Consider the following 21,808-nt stretch of genomic DNA (forward strand, 5'->3'; position numbering starts at 1 on the left):
GACGATATAACATTTCAAGAACAATTTAAAATCTTATGTCATAATCAAACAATTAACATAATTTTTCAAATATTAATGATTTTTATCCTGGCATTGCAGAGTGATCATGGTGATCAAAGTGTTCAAAATAAGGGTAAGATAGCACCAGAGAGCATCTAGAACCCCAGAGCTTCCAGGGCCCTTAAGCGGGCCCTGGACCCCGGCCGCAAGGGACTTCGCGCTTCGCGCTCGTGATGTGCGCTTCGCGCACATACTTTCATGCGCAAGATCACTTTTTTCCCCTGCAACATGCTAAAATTTCAAATTGTGGACCACCCTGCTACATGTATGCATACTAGTAACTAGGGTCTAACATGTCGAACGCGACGTTTATCCGATACAACACAAATGGATCTAGGCCTATTGCCTTTCGACGAAACTTTCAGATTTGGAGCCTGTGGAATTTTGACAAGGGTCTAGGCCTATCAAAGTTACTTCACAACAAGTTAATATTGAAATAGTACGGAAGATGTCCATCATCGAGGTAGAATATGAAAGAAAAGCTGATCGTTAATCACACGAAGCGAGGAAAACATGCGTTTGTGTTTAGAACTCTACCTCGCTTCGTGTGACAAACATGCATTTGTGTTTACCTCGCTTCGTGTGACAAACGATCAGCTTTATTCTTTCAATATTGAAATAGTTTTGAATAACTTACTCATTATCTGCAGATAAATTTTTCTTGAGGGCTAGGCTCACGAGTAATTTTCCCCGCGACAACATTTTGTTTTAATCCAAGTTCACACTCACACTGTATGCTGACTAGCCGGCCGGGCCGGCCCTGTGCTGACTGCATTATCCTCTGTGGCAGCTAGCTGCAAGCTGTCAGTGTTGTGCTGTATTGTTTAATGTGCACTCGTTTAGTCTTAATCACACACTGTGTTTTATATTAGGATCACGATCTCATCAAAATATCTACTAATCAGTATTGTTTCGGTTAGATATTTTGAACATTATGTCTTATTATTGAGCAAGTATATCTAAAGAAAGTAATTTACGTTCAAATTACAGAACAACCGGCAAAGTATTCACATATATAAATAACAGTGTCTGGTAATTAAGACTAGCTTTGTAGATACTGCGTTTTTCCTTGGGGAAATATTCATCATGTAGATACTGCGTTTTTCCTTGGGGAAAGTGCAAGTTAAGTGTAGATACTGCGTTTGGCAGTTACGGAAAAGTAGCTTTCCAAACATTTTTTTCAAAAATCTGAATATGTCATATGAAGAAGGATTGCCCACTGACTATATTTATGCACAAAAGTGAAAATCGCCAAAAATGTTAGATACTGCGTTTTTCCTTGGGGGGGGGGGGAGGGGCAGACCTGTACATAGAACAACATGCAAAATCACATCTACATTATGACGGCGCTATGCCATGGTGAAAATCAAGATATCTATAAAGTAACAGACACGCTAAGTTACTGCATTAGCGCCCATTATAACATACACAAGCAAAGTTCATAGCTAACGTTAGTCATTACGCATAATAGGCGAAGCCAGGCATAGGCTGTCGACTGCAACGACTGCAGCTGCGGCTGTACGTAAAGCCCCTGTTCCACTATGCCGTTCTCGCTACGATTTGATAATTTCCTCAGATCGGAAAGAATCGAGTAAAACCTGAGCCGATCTGGACACAGTACGATGTTAGAACGTTCTAAGTGCGCTGCAGTTACGACTAACACGTGCTTGCTACGCTCTTATAACGATGATCTGGAATGAGGCATTACGATCTCTGCCGCTGCAGCTACGCTTTAGAACGATGTAGCTACGCTGTCAGTGCGATGTTGCCGATGTTATCCGATCGATGCACGCTGTATCTACGCTCTGAACGATCTATACGATGTTATCACGCTGTCACCCCGTTCAGAGAACTGAAAAGTGCCCGATGTGCCCCGATGTACCCCGATTCGACTGTCGATCTGCAGTCAGTCAACTTATAAGCATGCAGAACCGAAGAAATATACTGTCGACCTCGAAGAGGCTCCTCAACTTCCTGTTCTTTTGCAGCAATGCATTGTTATAAACAAGGACGTGCTGATTTTTCCAAGGCTTTTTCTTGATGTCCTTGCTTTTATAGTCCGTCTTCCTCCAGTTGCAGATGATTTCATATTCTTCAAATTCTGCTATGTCCTCTTCCTCTTCTTTAAGCATCGCGTGCAGTCTCTCTTTCTTCGCCTTTTGGGTAGCTGCTTTGCTGCTTTCTTCTCTTCTTTTTCTTCATCTTTTCTCCTTCGAAAATTTGAGCTCCTTCTTCTTCATGTTCTGCCCTGACAGGTGCAGTGACAATGATATCCTCCTCCTCAACAGTTCTGCCTCTCGATCTCCTTGATCTTCTTCTGGCAGACATTTTTGTGTAAGTTTTCTTCCCGTTCTTGTGCCGATGTTACTACGCTCAGAAAGACTGTGTTACGCTTATCCCGCTGCGTTTACGCTGTCACTACGCTTTCCCCGCTGGCCGTACGATTAAAAATAGGGCAATTTTGATCGGGGAGATCGGGAAGAAATTTTGAACAGGTTCAAAATTTCTTCCCGATCTGAAAAAAAAAAAAATGCCCGCTCCAACCCCGACCTCCACACGCCGCTGCTACGATGCTTCCGATCCCCGTACGCTTTTGCCGCTCTCTACCCAAATTTCTAGATCGGGACAGATCGGGGTCCAGATCGTGATAGTGGAACGGGGGCATAAACTAACCTGTATGTCAGGTCATGAGGTTGCAGTCCCTCTGCCTCACTTCGTTCTGCGATTTCACGGTCTCCTTCATTCAATTTGATCCACTCTTTGGCACAAAAGATAGATTTCGTCTATCTTAGGTTTGTCATAATCGTGAAATTTTCAAACTTCATCGATGTTACATGCATAACGCATCTTAAAAGTTTCGGCAAAGCAGACGACGTAGACGCGTCGACAGCACAGAGTGGTCGACAGGCTCACAGGGGGCGGCCATTTTGACTCGTAATAAAAATTAAAACAATGATTCTCGATTCGGATTGGATAACATACATCACAAGATCGTTCGCGAATGAATATCGTACACGGCAAAGTGTACATATTGCGGCTCCTCAGTGACAAAAAAAAAAAGTTCACTGTTTCCCCCTAAATTACCAGAATACTACAGGAGGGTTTGTGTCGAACTTTTTCCTGTAGCCTCTTTGGTTCTTTGTTTACACGAAGCTGTTGAGAAATTTTAGTGCCGCAGTTATCGGAACGAAACAAGCGAAAAACCGGCTCATCCCACGGCCTAATATATGTGATTGAGTAACTTTGGGCAACTGTCTTTGGCCCCGTAGAACCTACAAATACTGGCTTCAGTGTGTAGGGTATCACTCTTGTCTACAACTTCCATTGCAAAAGAAACTAGCGATGATTCTCTTTAAAATCATATGGGAGTACTCCTTGTGGGCCTATACTGGCAGGGGCCCAGTATTCAGAATGTACAGGATAAAATAGCGGACTTTGGTGTTATGGGCATTTCAGTTATGAACTTCATCTATTGAAAAGGAATTAATAATGACTCTTTCCAGTTAATTGAAAAAAAAGCATGTGCCATGGGGGGGGGGGGGCTTAATCGTGTATAACGGGCCTTGTACAGGATGAAATAGCTGGCCTTGATGTTTGGTGTATCTCAGCTGTACAAATTAAATTGCCAAAAAAGAAATAGTCATGACCCTTTTCAGCTAAACAAAATCATATGAGATGGCATTTCTGGGCTACTGTGATCTCCGTAAAGGACGAAATAACTGGCATTTGTACTTTTGGTATCTTTGTTGAGTATTCCTTCCTTTGCAAACAACGTACGGAAAGTAGCCATGACCCTTTTCAGCTGAAAATAATTAAAAAAAAAAACAGCTTATGGGAGTGGCACATTGGGGCTATACTGTTTGGGGCCCCGTGCATCATAATACAACTCGCTTTGGTGCTGTGGTTATCACTTTTGCGTACTAGGTCCATTGCAACATAAATTAGCCGCATGATTATCATGATAATAACTGGCTTTGGTGTTTTGGGTATCTTCTTTGCACTTTTTCCATTGCAAAAGAAGTTAGCCACGACTCCGTTCAAAATCATTTAGGGGGCAAAAAACAAAACAAAACAAAACAACAACAACAACAGCTATAAGGGGGGGGCACTTTAGGGCTACTGTCTGGGGCCCCGTACAGGATAGAATAACTGGCGTTGGTGTTTTGGATATCACTGATGGGTACTACTTCCATTGCAAAAGAAATTAGCCGTGATTCTTTCCAGCTTAATGAAACTAATGTGTGTGTGTGTGTGTGTGTGTGTGTGTGTGTAGGGGGGGGGGGCACTATTGGACTACTGTCTGGGGCCCCGTGCAGGATTGAAAAAAAAAAAAAAACTGGCTTTGGTGTTTTGGATATCTATGATGGGTGCTACTTCCATTGCAAAAATATTAGTCGTGACCCTTTTCAGCTGAATAAAATCAATGTGTGTGTGTGTGTGTGTGTGTGCAGTGGGTGGGCACTTTGGGGCTACTGTCTGGGGCCCCGTACAGGATAAAATAGCTGGCATTGGTGTTTTGGATATCTCTGATGGGTACTACTTCCATTGCAAAAGAAATTAGTCGTGACCCTTTTCAGCTGAATAACACCATATGGGTGGGGCCCTTTGGGGCTACTGTCTGGGGCCCCGTACAGGATAAAATAGCTGGCATTGCTGTTTTCATGATAAGTACACCAAAAGGAACAATATCCACCAACTTTTGTCCGTGACCCCCTTCGGCTGAACAAATGCATTATTTTTTGGGGCCCCCTTTTTGTGGCCCCTAGGCCTACGGTACAGGATGTGACTTGCCAGCAATTCATTTTATTGACCCTTGGCCACATCCTAATATGATGAGACCATCAAAAAGTGTGACCCTTTTCAGCTGAATAAATCGTCTGGGCCCCCGGTCTAAGAAGACTTTCTGAGCTAACCTCCGCTCAACTTTTGGGGAGAAATAAAGAAGAAAAACAAAGAATCAGTACAGATACAGAAGGTGATCCGAGAGGATACTCGGATCACCTAATTAGTATGGTGATGAGGGGCATTTTTCTATGATAGGCAACCACATGTTTTTACGCCATAAGAGTTGAACAAAACTATCTTATCTTTTCTTTTTACCATGCCATTATTACAGCAGCCCATCCTGTATAATAATCTTAAGAACGACCCAAGTCCATAGTATTTAAAAAAAAATTCCCTCAAACAAAGTGACCTTCCCATCACTGTTAAAAAGAATATCATTGAACGATTTTTTTTTTTTTCTCAGTTCACTTGAAATTACCTTCCATGGACTTTGGTCGTTTTTGTATTCAGATGTTCAATTGGAAGGGTCGACGATTTTTATCAACGAAGACCTGACAGCTTCTGTACTTGACTTGGACGCATGCGTCAGGTGGTCTGGACATGGACACATGATGGGAGAATGTATGCATTGACAAGAGACCAAAACAGGAAACGAAATATTATGCTGACATAGAACCAACGAGAGACTGAACTGAGCACGATAATAGCAAGATATCACCACTAATAAATAGCAGAATTTCAACATGTCTATGCGCTATCCGAATGTTACGTGAAAAGAGCAGTTCGTGTTAATCAAAAACGCTCTACTTTGCGTTTCATGTAATAATTGGTGTCATGTTAATTGCAGTAAAGTGAGCTTTTAAAAGCATTTTTACTCTACAGATGTCTGGGTATGTTATTACTGTTCATTACTTGTGATACCGTTTGTATCTGATACAATGACGACCAAACATCCGATTTGGAAACTCAAAGAATAAATTTCTATGTTCACCTGAAATTGGAAATGCGTTAAAACAGAAATTGGAATTTGATTTTGATGAAGATGTATGTGAATTCTCACTCCTTAAAAGTTTTAGGTTCTCACATTCGATTCGTTTTTCTTTATTGAAGAATATTGAAGAGATACGTACTATTATGTGTAAGAAACTTGAATTTGATATTTCATTCTCAGTGAAACCCATTTGAATGATTATATCGATGATTCAGAATTGAATATAGATAGACACAATTTGGTAAGGAAAGACAGAGGTAGTAAAGGTAGAGGTGTGGTGGTTTATGTAAATGAAGGAATAGATTATAGAGTGAGAAATAATTTTGAGTTTGATCTGGATTTGATTTTTGTAGAAGTTAATGCAAATTGTGAAGTAATTGCTATAATATGGCACATGCCACCCAATGCTAGACTAAACGTAGTTCAATAATTTGGGATATTTCTTGGTGAAGTAGCTGACATGGGCGTTGATTTCTTTATTCTTGGTGACTGGAACTGTTATACCATTGTACACCTTGTCGAACAAAACACCTGCGTGAGTTGTTGACCTCTTATTAATCTCTAACAGATAGTCAATACTCTCACAAGGGAAACTTCCTGTACATCGTCTATATATGATCTTATCATAATTAATAGGGTAGAAAAAAAAAAAACACTTCACAAAATGTTATACCGATATCTCTGAGTGACCACTAACTTGAATATTGCACTTGGGGTAAAATAAACAAGAACCATAAAAAAGAAAATTACCCGAAATGCTGCTAAATGCAATATGGGAGAATATACTGACAGTGAGAGTAGGTCTACTTGTATATAAACATCTAGGGGGGGGGGGAAATATGTTATTCATGGGGAAGAAAAGTCTAAAGTGCATTAAACTCTGAACATTTAAATGCATTTAACCAAAAAAAAAAAAAAAGCATGTAAAGTGGGTCTTGGAAAGAGTGATAAAAATGCCTGAAATCTGATTGAGCTCTAAACTCTGACATACCTGTGCATTTTTGTTATCTAATTTGTCATTGCCAGTGATTCATATAAATGTATATAAAAGCAGACTTTTATATTTCAGCTACAAGTTGTTAATGTTAACGGGTTTAACTACGGGGTTTTTTGTAATATGGGAAATTTTGTACAGCTCTTAATTTCTTTCTGTGTAACTGATTCTTGTATTAGCAGGAGAGTCTAGCTAGAGAGCTAATTTCCCTGTTTTTTGTTATTTCTCAGGTTTGCATTTTTGTGTATACTGCGAAAGCTGATATTTTTCACATACAGATATATTCTATGTTGATGTTACATGCATTTTCAAAAGATGTTGTTTTTTGCGATTTGACACCGGGGCATTCGTTATATTTTCACGTTGTTAAGTTCGCGATCGCACAGTGATTTGCGATGTTTGGGATAATTAAACCCACTAAAAAAGCTTTTGCAACAACTATCCAATTTGTGTGCAGATATAACGAGTTTACCAGTTCCATCTTATCGTTGTGTAATACCAGACATGCATTGAAATTATATTACATATACACGATGATTTCTGCTGTAAAATTTTCCAGGACGTGAAGGTGATCACATAAATAACAGCACCTCTCAATAATACACAAATATAGCCCCTCATACTTTGATACTCAGGATGTCATTTTCTGGTTACTAAAATAACATTGGGAGAATACAATGTACAACATCAATTCAAGAATCACAAAATCACACATACAGCCCATCACATACTTGCAAAATGTCATTGAGTGGTAATTCATTTAATACCAGGAAAATACCTGTAGAGAATCAATCCAACAATACAGTGAAAACTGAAGTGACACATACCAAGAAATGATTTTGATACAACTTCTGTTAATACTACACAATGTAGGGGGGGGGAAGAGAAAAAAAAAAGAGCACGGAAGTATATCACACATTGCTGACAAAAAAAAAACCCCAAACAAAATAACAGTTACACAAAGATGGTTGCATCTTCCACCAACAGATTTGTTGCAGCCGACATACATTGTACTAGACAATCAATATCACAGTAAGGACATGGAGTTAATTAAGCGTGATCCCTCTTTCCATTTTTTTTTTGTTGTTCTTTGAGATATGATAGTCTCAACAGTCTCATAAAATTCCCCCACTTTCAAAGAACGGTTGTATCAATGCCAAATTTCCTGTTCGATCTGAAAATTATATCAACATGTGAACCTACTGCTCTCACATTAGGGACCTAAGGATTCTTTTTTTTTTTTTTTTTTTTGCACGTATCATTTCCTGAAACCAAAACACAAGGCATTGTTTGTTGGAATCTTAATTACTTAATAATTATCAAACGTAGTTTAGAAAAGAGAGATTAATGACGAGCCTCTCATAATGATTTTCCCCAGGGCATGGCTGCCAAGCGTTTGAAGCTATCAGGAACTCATTAATAAGAAGATTATAATGTAGTGTTTCCTTAAAACAGTAAGGTATATTTTATACAGTAGATCCTAATTGTAGCAATTTAACAGTGAGTACACAATAATATAAAATGTAGGAAACTTCCATGATCCAAATATCCAATTCATTCCATTAAGCTTTTTATTCCATTCAGAAGAATTTATAGGTAGTGCTTGCCTGATACTGCAACTGGATCAATTCAAAACTGTCGTGCATATAATAACCCCGTGACCTTTGACATCAATACCCTCATAACTAATCAAAGTCAAATTGCTTAGAGGTTATGGTTACTTTGCCATCCGAAGGTAAATGCAATACCATGGTAGCAATGCTCTACAGTCAATAGAAATCAGGGTTTCCATGTAATTTACAATCAGCAGCAAAATCACAACAGAAACTAAAATGCTACAAGGCCCAGGTAATCATCTCTTCTGTATAAAAACAAATTTGAAGATGATCTGCTGAGTACACGTTAAGTTATTTCAAGATGAGAATAGAACAGATGTGCCACGGTGGGAATGGATGACTGCAACAACATAAAGACTCCTGCAACCATCTTTGGCAGAGGCTAAAAAAAAAAAAAAAAAAAAAAATCAGCGCTAATTCATGTGAATCTTGGTTGTTGGAGTGATTGACTACATGCATATACAGTACTGCATTCATTTAGCAAAACATGCACTTATTTTCTGCCCAATGAACGATCGACAGTCAAAAATTTGGTCAAGATGTCAAAGGCTTGAGAAAATATTCCAACCTATTTGGGGTTTACATTTTACATGCATTATTGCTTACCTCCCGTATTTCCTTCCGAAATAGAGTACGGGATGCACAAATCAGAAGTTGGTAGTCAGGACATCTGTCTCTTTCTCTCTTGTCCGTAGTTAGCTGTGGTTTGCAGGGTCCATTTTGTCCACTTTGAGCCAATTCTGGTCGAAAATATAATTAACGAAAACTTAAATAAGTCATCATTTTTATGAGTGAAACAGGATACTTATATACTGCAACAAAAAACAAACACATTCATCATGAATTAGAATCAACCATCACGATCCCATGAATCCCTTAATATGAGATTTTGTATCTTCAGGTCACTGTCAACATTAATTTGTATTACAGGTAATACATTAATTATGTCATTGTTATTATCATCTTTGATGCTCTAAAGTCATATCTTACTGAAAATGAATTATATAGGATGGAAGTCATCTTGACACATGTAATTCCTGTACACAAATATTTGATTGTATCATGCTCTCATTTGTATGTGGATTAGGATATGATATCCTTGCATAAATCGGTTTGTATTCATGAGATAATATTCCTAATTTCAAATCGTTGACACTTACTTGTGAGCTGGAAAGGGTATTTACATAGCAGTAAAGACATCTTTCTATCTCCCCCTCACTCTAGTGGATGTGATCTCATCTCAGCATGTCCATTTGTTGCTGACACCTTGATAAAAATAAAGAACAATACATCACAGCATATTACCCTTACATCATACTTAACACAACATAATAATAATGGAAAATAAATTGATTTGAGACTATAGACGTATTTTCATCTGTGCACACATTAAACACTTGTGCCACCGCCATTTCCAATTGATATGGTTGAGAAATATTTCATTACTTACTTGATTACATTTATATTTGATTTTTATATCATCTCCTCTTCAGTGGATAGAATACCGTTCTTTCATATGATCCTTTACAATAGAACATGCAAAAAAAAAAATACAAGAAAACAAGAATACACATTTGATCATAGATTTGCTCCCCTTTGTATATAAATGGACATATAAAATTCTTCTCCTCTCTTTGCTTGCAAAGTACTTGTACATTGTATTGTAATGCAGCTGTCAAAGTGAAAACATGCGTATTACAACGTATTCAAATGGAATAGGAACATTTAATACTCAATGTATTTAAGTTTGGCATTATTTTCAACTAGGCACTTAACTGATACATTTGATAATCACGCACTTAGTAACTTAGTATTCAAAAGATATTTGAATTTAGACCGCTATAATGTATTTCAGACATTTACCGTTTCTTACCTTCTGGTTGTTCTGCACTTTGTTGCAGCTCAGACTTTACAAATGGATTTTGGCAAGTCAGGATATATGTCTCTCTCTCTCTGGCGAAGCTCGAAGACAAGACTCAGTCTGTCCACTTGTTGGTACATCTAGCTGAAAACAGAAATCGACATGACTCAAATATTTTTTTTCATTGTTAAAGCAGAGCATTATAAGCTAACACTGAACAAAAAATAATAATTTGAAATTTGATTGCTTTGTAGAGGCATCTTCGCATTGACATAATTTTCTTTATTCCCCATGCAAATCAATTACATATAACTATAGCATATTATCTCTTTTATTGAGATGTAATTTTTTTTTTTTAGCTTTTTGAATTTTTAAAAAAGAAGAAGAAAGATATTCAGGTTTCAGTGAGTCGGTACAAACGATCCATAAAAGATTTGATATTAACATCTTTTCAAATGACCCTTTATTCTATGAGACATTAACGTAAGAAGTTGGTACTTATGAGTAAAGACATTTCTAAATACCGGTAGTTCCTTTTTGACTAGATCTATTTGTAAACTAGAAGAGTACATGTAAATGATTCACAGATTAGGAGAGGTTGGCAGCAAGGACTGAACACTTTCTCTCTCCCCCTCTCTCCCTCTCTCTCTCTCTCTCTCTCTCGGGCATATTCGAATGGCAAGATCACTTGGTTGTAAACTCGCTTTAACAAATAAAAACACCTAGGCCTAAATCCTAGACTCTTTTTCTAAACCCATGTAGAACCTACGTCTACAGTAGCAGAAAGAGTGAAGTCAACCTTAGACCTCTTCTCTAGAGACTCATTAGTGCTAACATTATAGCGAATGTCAGGATATCATAATGTTACATCAAGATAGAAATGTTAGATCTAATTTTTATATCAAAGTTAACCTAGATATATAATATATTCATACATTTTCAAACTTCTAGATGTCTAAACGTAGGTCTAGCTAACGTAGGCCTGGTTACTGTTAGTGTTAGCTGGGTCTTTAATACGACAAAACTGCCTAGATTACTATCTAACTTGTTAGTAGTAGGTTACAAGAAACCTCTGACATTAGGCATGGCTCGACACTAACTTTTATGTTTGACGGCCCGATGGGGCCACCAAAATCCTAAATTTCAAATTTTTGGTGGCCCGAGAAAAAAAATTTGGTGTCCCCCCCCCCAAAAAAAAAAAAAAAACAATGAAAACATTGAAAGTCCTTTTTTATGAGTCAAATATTTAAGTTTATGATAGTAAGAATTAGAAGTTGGACATATGTAGGCCCTACTCATAAATAAACTTCAACAAACTTGCAACACTCACTCTCAGGCACTCATTCAGTCCTTTTCATCCATCCTTTAAACAATTTTAACTGCTAATTTCCGGCGCAAAAAGTTAGGAATTTATTAACATACTTTTCAAAAAAATTTGGTAGCCCGAGGCGGGCCACCAAATTTGCCCTTTTTTCGGAAATTTGGTGGCCCGACTTTCATTTTTGGTGGCCCCGTGCCACCAGGCCACCGTTAGTGTCTAGCCCTGCATTAGGTAGAAGACAGTACAGTGGCCCAGATCTTGACTAAGCCCAAGGTTAGATCCTAATTCTAGACGCCAGCTATTTATACTTCAGACCCCCTAGATTGTATATTATTATAGGTCTAGTAATAGTATTTGATTACACGTTTGATTAAACGTTAGTTATAGTAGATCTAACGTAACATCTACATCTACACCTGGGCTTCTGTATAGACTACAGCCCCTTGCCCTGGACCTGGCTCTAGCCCTACAAATACATCTAACGTTAGTAGTAGTGGGCCTGTGCTGTCTACGTTTACAACTGCTAATGTGCTAACGTTAGGTGTTCAGTTGATTGTGATTAGGCCTAGCCCGATTGAATTGATTTGGCAAAAACAGGCGTAGCCGTACATCTAACACTACGTGTAGTAACCCTGCCCTAGGCCTAGCTAGAATGTCTAACACTTGAGTTAGAGAGAGTGTAACCGTTCATAGATTAGACCTAACGTTAGACGAGGATTCAGTCTAGCTGCATGTGATGAGGCCATGGATTAGAAACCTAGATCGAACGAACAAGACCCCTAAATCTATACGTAGACCTAATGTAGCGTTAGGCCTCTTTTCGCACCGTGTCAAGACGTGCCTTACGGAATAATCGGTGTTCCACTAGCAAGCACCGCCGGCACGGTCGGGTGGCGGCCCGGGGGTTGGTAGGCATGCCCACGGGATCGGTGCGATTAATACAATCATAAGTCTGATCACATCGGCCATACGTTAGATTCTACTGGTGCTTGAACCGTGATATTTACCAAGTCTCAGATCAAAGTTGTATATCTAACTGTTAGATTTTAAAGTTCCCTTATGCGTTGCTATAAAGAACTTTATATTTATTTACTAATTTACTTACATTCGAAGGAAATAGTCCCTTTTTCAGTCACCACGTTTCCAACTCAACGACCGAAACATGCAGCTCTCGGCGGCGGCTCGCGCGTACGAGCTAGAGATTTTACCTGACGTATGTACGTACGCACACGTATTAAAGGGAAGCAGTCCTGAGATTTTCACTGTACTGATAATTAAGAAGAGTAAAAAATATATACTTTCACCAATTTATACGCTTGGACATCAAAAATTGTCTCCGTACGCGATTTTTGAAAAATAATTCCTGCAAGCGATCGTGAAAGAGCCGGCAAAAAGATGCTACGTAGTGCATGCCCTACTCACCAAGTTGACAGGCGTGCCTCTAAAAACCAATTTAAGTGTTCAAATGATTAGTTGCAATTTTATCATATAATGTGAAAGTTTGTGGTTTTATAATTTCAAACAAAATATTTCAAGCTTAGATATATATAATTTACGAAAAATTAATATTGTAAACATAAATTTATATGTATTTTTAAACCAAATATACCATGAATTGACATCAAATAGGCACGGTCGTTTTCTAGCTTCCGTCCGTGTTGCATACTTCTTAGCGTAGAAACCACTCTCGCGCGCAAATCCTTACCATACCAATGTATACATACACAGTATATACACTCGACTCCGTCCAGTCAATTTTGGCATTAAAACCGAAGATAACCTGTGCATGAGAGAGTCGAATTCTTCAAAGAAAATATTGTTTGTATCTCAATATTTCTGTAAGTAGTCAGATAATCGCCTTTCCTCGAAAAAAAAAAAAAATAAGACGTGAGCCGGGAAGGGTAAACACAGGGGGTCGTAGGGATATGATTTCGCTCCACTTTGCCGTGCATGTCTAGTCGGCACTGGCAGCAGCTAGCTCAGTGGCACTGTACTGCAGTCCAACCCCGGCTGCAGGCCCACGGTAAATTAAACATAGCTAGCCACTTTCCTTACCTCTCTATGCTTTTATCCCTCGGTTCTCTTCGAAGTCGATGCTCGAGGTGTTTCTGTTTTATAACTCATGTGAGCAAATGGTCAGGATTGCATCTGGTTTCAGGAGTTTTCTCGGTTTATAACCGAGGGCCACAGCCTGCCGGTCCACGTAAAAATATCGCTTCACAAATTGTCCACGCACAGGTAGGTCACAACACGATTTCGAGATTTTGTAGGCCCTAAGTTTCTTTTGGTCGGCATCGTTGTACCGACATTTCCCAGCCATACAGCTCACCTTTCACGATACTTCTGTTGGTCTGGGACGGAAAAAAGGATTTTCCTGGGAAATTTTCTGCACGATTCGAGCAAAACTACTGATGTAAGATAGCCTGACCAGACGACGCTGAATGCGGTCGCCCCTGTGTAGTGTACTAGCAGGCCTGTGTAGAATAGTTTCTACCTACAAATATGTACAAGCGTACACTCTGTACGTACTACAGAACATGCATGAGCGGCGACAGGTAGGGCTGCAGCTGCGCTTGAGACTGGAAAAGTGCGAAGGGCAAACCGCGTACGGGGTGCGTATGCGTATCTACCGTAGATCTATCACCTAGTTGTACCGTCCACACGTGCGAATATAATACACAATACATACACACAAACACACACTCACACACACACACACACACACACAACGTAGAAACAATGTCAAATACGAGTCGGAGTAGCCACCGACGTCTTCATGCATCCGGGTAAACTAGGGAGCGTACGGATAACGAGCAGAACACGGCTGGGAAGAGTTGTGCATCGACGACGTATGATTCTCCGCCAAGACTTGCTCATTAGCATATTCATCATGCAGAGTCACACTTTTTCAACCAAAATGTACGAGCTTATTTGGTGATTTTAAAGTTTGTTTTTGGTGAAATTAGTTCATTGGAGGTACCAACAACATATTTTTTTAAATTTCGTGAGGACTGTGTCCATTTAAGTATTCGCGCGCACACAAGCAGCGCGGGGCTACTGGAAAATGCTCAAAAATGCATTTTCTGAGTTCCTGCATGTTCAGAGTTTTGATTAAAAGTAAACATTTCTTCAAGAAAACTAGAAATAATAGTGACACGTTCAATTAAGGTAGCATTTGTAGTTTTATTAAACATTAAATTACTTTTGGAAGATCATCTAATTAGCTTGTAAAAAGAAACTTTGCAGAACGTTAATTAATCTGTGAATATTATTTCGAGAAAACAACACCCAAACATTTGAGAGCCCCATATATGGCTGTACAAAATGACTTTTTGAAATGCTGAGGAAACACATTTAGATTGCAATTTCATTAAAAGGGACAATTGAAACTCATGATCTTTCAAATATCAATTGAATGCAAGCAAAAAATAAAAATCGTGATTTTTGACATGCTTCTGAATTTTGTGCTAAAAATGGCATTTTTCGGCCAAAATGCGCGTGACATCCGGCCGTACGCTATCCCTTAGTATTTTTGCAAGACTTTCAGTATGAGAACGGAGCATTAACAAAAAATGCCGTCGAATCCTTAATATCTAGAGCCTTTTTTGAGGTTTGGCTGGTCTACTATTAAGTCGTAAGAAGGATTTAAAATTTAAGTCCTAGAAATTAAGAGAGTTATTAGAGCTGCTGTCAAGGCCGACCGGCATTCCGACGAGCTCACTCTCTTACTCTACTTATGAAGCATATGAACAGTCCCTTTGCATGTCACCCTATCGTATCGACTGTTGGTTTTGATGAATCGCGCGACTTCTGCCGCGGAGAAACATAACTCTTTCCCAAGCTTTTCAATATCTTCATCTTCTGCGATGTCACGGGCAATAACCTGCAGGACGGAATCGAAATCCTCCGATTTTCCAACAGCCTCCCTGGGATAAATTGTCAGGAAAATTGTTCACTTCTTTTACTTGTAGTCTTTACAATAAATGTTAATACCCTCAATGTTTCTTCTTAACTTCTATGGAAAACATTGATATTATGTATCTGATGATTTGATTGAGTCTCAGAAAGGGCTTGGGTCTTAAGAAGAATCATTGTGTGCACTCCAAACATCTTTAAAAGCATTGCATGCAGATCAATGGACTTTATGGTGAAGAAGAGTTGGAATCCTTTCCAACTGCGCAGATTATCACATACCATATCAGTTTGCAAGAGAGATTATGAAGTTATGCTCTGGGAGCTGGAATGACTTTATTTGCTTGCCATCAAGAGTTTCTCAGAGCAGTACAACCGAGACATAGTTAATTTCAACAAGAAATTGTGAAACTTGAGAAACGGTACAGTCCTAATCACCTAATCAAGTAGGCCCATCTATCACTGAGTAGGACAGCACATTTACCAATCCTTGATATTACATAGCTTGATAACAACACATCAATATTACTACAGTAATTGATAATGCCACAATATCCACGTATATTATTTGTTTTTCTTTGCTTCCAAATTAATGACTCCTTTTCACTCTGAGCTTCGCTGTGCTTCACTGAGATTCTGCCCTTGAAACTCCAGATACCTTCGGTTAAACACGAATCAACCGTATGATCCGCTTACTTCGAAAAGACTCACATGGAGTGTTTTCCCTCTTCACAATTTCCGGGGGTTACTATATAGGAGCTATCGCAAACACGCAAATAATAAAAGGAACTTACCCAGATGATAATCTTATCAAATGTACAGTATAAACCCCAGCATTCGACAGGGCAGGTATTAACGACAATTTGAAATCACAAACCCGAAGCACGATACCCCGACCGCTCTATAAATGTTTTTTTTTTTTCACGAAAAAAACAACAACATTTTTCGATGTGGGGGGGGGGGGGCACTGAACTTCGGATTAGAAAATATACCTTGAAACTTTGATAATCTTCTGTAAAGAGACTTGATATATATCTTTTATCCGCTCCCCGTCCAGCAACATTCAGTGTCGTTCACATTTCACTGAGACATATATTTTTCTTTTTAAATCTGAATGAAATATTCCAAATTAACAATGATGGCTTACCTTTCCTCATCATCGGGCTTTGAGCAACAAAGCCATCTGAACATGATTGCTGTCATGTATTGACAGCTGTGATGACTCATACAACAATGTCCATCATGTATGCAGACGGAATATGAGCAGAAGTTCTAGGGTTGTGATCCGTCCTACTGGCAATCCCACGTCTTAAGCAAACTTGTCCGGAAGCAGAGTGTTATTTAGACTGGTGCACAAATGACCTGGGTCATCCTACATCTCATCGGAGGCTACTTCTTACGTCGACCAGGATTTCCAATCCATTGACCTAGAATAATAGATAAAACTCATGACTTTGTTATTACTCATCCGTGTACGTCTATAGCACCTACAAAACTATATACAGAAGTAAAAAGAAAATAAACATTGGTCAAAATTGCAATATCTTCTAACTGAGTTTTACTTCCATCCTCTGTTTGAAAATATCAACGAACAAACCATACAGGCCGCACACAGACGCTGTTGTAACAGGTTAGTTAGCGCCAACATTTAATTCTGTAACTATTTGCCTTTTGTTTGTTTGTTTGTTTGTTTGTTTGTTTGATGGATACTTTATTTTCTGCAAATCAACATACATAAGTTACATAATCCTCTCTAAAAAAATTTCGAGTGAATAATTCACTCCTCGGAAGGAGTGAATAAAATTTCACTCAATTAAGAGTGACTTTCACTCGTTGTCGAGTGAATTTCACTCTTGTAACGAGTGAAATTTGTGTGAAACCCATTCGCCGAGTGAATTCCGAGTGAAAATTAAGCCGAGTGAATTCTGAGTGAATACATAATTAAACTCATTTGGCTAGGCCAATAGAAATTGAGAATTCCCCTGTAATGTGTTTACTCTAAGCCAATCACCAGCCGCAATTTCCCCTGGCTTGGGCGCTGGCAGGTTTACCTGAAGAGCGACGCGTCGCCTGTGCGTGGACTGTGACCCTGTGCTGTGTGCTAGCTGTGCGTGTATTATGCATAGGATCACAGATTTACGTGCGTGTACTGTAAGTGCAATCGTGAGAATCTGAGCCTGGATGTCGTGATGGACGGGAGAAAATGTCTGTCTTCAAATTGAGTGGGGCGGAGATATTTATTCACATTTTTGAAGGTAAGCAAACCATAGATCGATCTAATTAAACCTCTCCGTAAACGACCATTTATGTAAGTTACCTTTAGGGTTCTATACGAATAACCCCGGGCCCGTACTAGCGCTCCTTCGAACAATTAATGTACGGTACAATGGTTTACATACAGTTAGCTATATGGGGCTGGTCATATTTAGAACACCTTACAAACAGCTAGAATCCGAGGCCGAAACTCAGCTGATGGTACACGCTAGGTGTTGGGATCTAATAATACGTTGAGTCTTTAGACAACACTTTAATTGTACACGTTGGGATCTAGGGCTTGAACTATTCACACAAAAAAAAGAGTGATAAATGAAACGTTGGTCGTTGGTCATTGAATTGACATTCGTAAGCATATCATCACACAGAGATTACTGTGGTCGAGTGTAGAGATCGAACTTACAGTACTATAGGGTCCTAACTGTCACTGAGCTGTGCTAATTATTAGTACCAGGTAAAGCAATACATTAGAAGCGCCTAGCGCCAGACACGTACTCTACATTGCTATTGTTGAGTTGACAGCCGAATCACTGACACTGGTCTGTGTTGCCAGACGAGATGGTGATCTCGATCAGTGCGGTAATAAAGAATGGTGAAATTTGGTGATTTTTATGATTATTGTTCACTATGTACACTGTATGTAGTAAAAAGGACTTTTATTTGCCGCTACATTTGAGCATCCAAACAGCTGGAAGAATACCACATACACTAGCTCCCACGTCATGTGTCGTGATCATCTACTACTGTACTAGGTGAGAAGTATGATGCGTGAACTGTTCGTGTTAAGTGTTGGTCCACTGCGACATCGCACTTCTATCTGAAGATCAGCGTGCTCACACATCATGGAGATCGATCCCCTTGTAGCAGACGATGACTGGTACTATTTTCAACATTGTTTTTTTTTTATGAAAGTTACAGGTGACCTTAGGTATTGAAATTTGGCAGAGATCATCTTTGGGTCTTTAATTCTAACATTAAATATGCTGATGTAGCTAAAAAAGTAATTAGGCCTACTAGCTTTTGTATTGGTGCTAACTTAGTATTTGTGTGGACAAAACAACTGCATGGTCTTGTGGAAATGAGTTCTACATCCATTTCTGAACCTTGTGTTTTCATACTTTCCTCCAGATAAGGACGTAGACATGACAGCTCTTCGGGAGTGATGGTGATTTAAAGGAACTCGGTGTAGGGGTCATCATTTGGAGAACAAAGACAGATATTGATAGCTGTAGGACCTACAGTCTCTGTCACACGAAGAGGGTGCAGATCACCAGATTGCAAAGTACCAGATGTGGTCATACAACGACTAGCCATTGAATTCAAGGTTGACGAATGCTGGAAACACCGGGCCAACATCAGCGAAGGAGCCTCTGAGATATGGACTTCCATTGCATTAACCCTGCTGTAAGCTATTCTGTTGTTTTCCACAATGATTAATGAAGGGAAACTAGTTTGAAATTGATTTATATTTATTTTACATTCTAGAGTCTTAGTAATTACATAAGAGGCTACATTAAGAGACTGAATGCTTGGTTGGTTTTATTTTGTTTGAAGAAATGATTTTCAAGATACTTCATGGAGCAGTTTTGGAGCTGTCCTTCCCTCTGACAATGAATGTCTTGACAGGTTAGTACTTGTATTTAAGAAAAATGTGTACCGTGTACTTGCCGTATCGACAGAAGTGAAAACCATGTTATGGTCAGTCTTGAGTTGTGTATTTGAAAGTAGAGCTGTTGCTTATGTCAAATATGTATGTTAAATGATTTTGCTCTTCAAGTTTATAATGTAAACTGGAGGAACCTACTATCCTCATGCCATTTGTATTACTCATAAAACCATTAAATTTTACTTATTTGCCCAGGAATTCAACACACACATCACTTCAAGGGGGAAGAGATACTTCAAAAGCTGAGGGAAGGAGTTCTGACTGTTCTGCACATCAAGATCATTGCAGCATATTTGTTGTTGAAAATGGAAGCAGAAAACTGTACAGCGTAAGTTCAATTATGTAAAATATTATTATTATTCATATATCATTATTATAATTTGAAAATTGGTCTGGAATACCAGTTTCCCATTGTCATGTCTTGTACTACAATGTACATTTTCATCCAATATATAACCATGTAATTTGCCTGTTCATTTTGTTTTGTTTTTTTTTTTTGTTTTTTTTTTGTTTTGGTCTTCTCAAGTATAGAGAAAAGCAGACTAAAATTTGCCCCCCCCCCCCCAAAAAAAAAGGGAAGAAAGTAGAAGGGACCGGTAAGTGTAACATTGTTAATGAAGTGATGGTTATAGATTTAGAAATACAATGTAAAGACTGGTATACTTGTATGAAACATGTAAACAGAGTGTATGTACAAGACTCCACGCTGACTTATTTTCGTGGTAGCCCCATCGGGCCACATGTATATTGATTTGATAATAGTCCCAATACTTATGATTTAATCATCACAATGATTAATAAAAAAGTGGGAGTTGATGTGTCATGAAGTTCAATGGATAATCACATCTTGTATAAATTTTTCTACTAACTGTGCTCATTCACACTTAACCTATCTGCATGAAATGTTCACATGTATTAACTGATATCTGGCTCAAGTAGCAATAAATGTACTTGAAACAGTGGTACTGAATAGCAATAGAAATTAATGCCAAGAAAAAAAAAAAACATAAGAATAGTTCAGCCCCTTAAAAGATTAAAATGAGGGCCAAATTTTTGATTTTTGCGTCGTAGAATATGATTAACATTTTTCTTGCTTTCTTTTTAAATTCAGATACCAAGTAGTGATAGGCCATGGGCTAGTGGGGGTCAACGTGCACCCCCTCTGCACTTAACATTCATTGTTGTTTCCATGTAGCCCATGGTCTGGAGAGACAGAAAAGTGATGTTAACAAAAAAAAAGTTGGGTCCCAAGACCCACCCCGTGACGTTTTGTGACGTCACTTCCGGAACGACCTTTTCGCGAATACGGGGTAATATCATTTGGGTATTATCCTAATAAAGTGGTCCCCATGCCTTTATTTTTCATTGATAACCAAAGATTTTGGTATTTCTAGATTCCTCAGAAGATGGAAAATATGATGCAAAGCAAATTTGGGCAATATAAGCCCTCAGTTTGTCGTCATCGACAACGAAATGGGCAACGATGTCGACAAAATTCAACAAAATTTTCCAAAATTTGTGCAATTTTTCAAGTTTCACCCTTTAAGTTTGTATATTTTTGTGAAAAATTTGTGAAATGACTTGAAATTCGGTCTGGATATTGAATGAATATCCTTTTTTACGAAAACAGAAGATTTTGGCCCAATTGTGATCCGATCTTCTTCTGTAGACATTCAAGTGCGCATGCGCGGTGTCTGGAAATTAGTCTCCGAAATGCCTTTTTTTGATGCCCAGTATCAAAAATAAGTTACAACGAATCTTTGTATCATGTAAATTCACAACTTTAATCAATTTTTGCAATCAGCAATCACCTGATTGAATAAAAGTTGCCTTAAAAAGAGAAATCAAAGATGATTATGGTTCTTTTTGATGATGACGTTGGTTACGACATCGAAGATGAAGACGATGTCAAAGACTAGAAATACGACATAGCAGGGATTCGTTTACAAATCTCATTTTCAATAATTGATTGATTTTAGCGATAAATTTACAGTAAAGGAAATCAAGATAATGAATTTTCAATTCTACTGGCATTTCATTTCTTTGCAATAAACTCAAATCCTGCTTAAAGGGGAAATCCAGTCTAAAAATAAGTTGGTCTGATGAAAAAAGAGTAAAATCTTACGAGTTCAATGGTAAGAATTTGACTGTGATCTGATGAAAAATAAGGAAGTTACTATTTTTGCTAATTTCTGCAAAACATTTCTTGTACAGTGGATAAGAATATGCAAATGAGTAACCTGACCATGTCATAACCTCACAATTTTCCATTGATCGTGTACAAAATAAAGAAAATTCATTGTGTCTGTCATTGAAGTCTGACAAATG

The sequence above is a fragment of the Diadema setosum genome, chromosome 3 (assembly GCF_964275005.1).
Source record: "Diadema setosum chromosome 3, eeDiaSeto1, whole genome shotgun sequence".
NCBI classification, from domain to species: domain Eukaryota; kingdom Metazoa; phylum Echinodermata; class Echinoidea; order Diadematoida; family Diadematidae; genus Diadema; species Diadema setosum.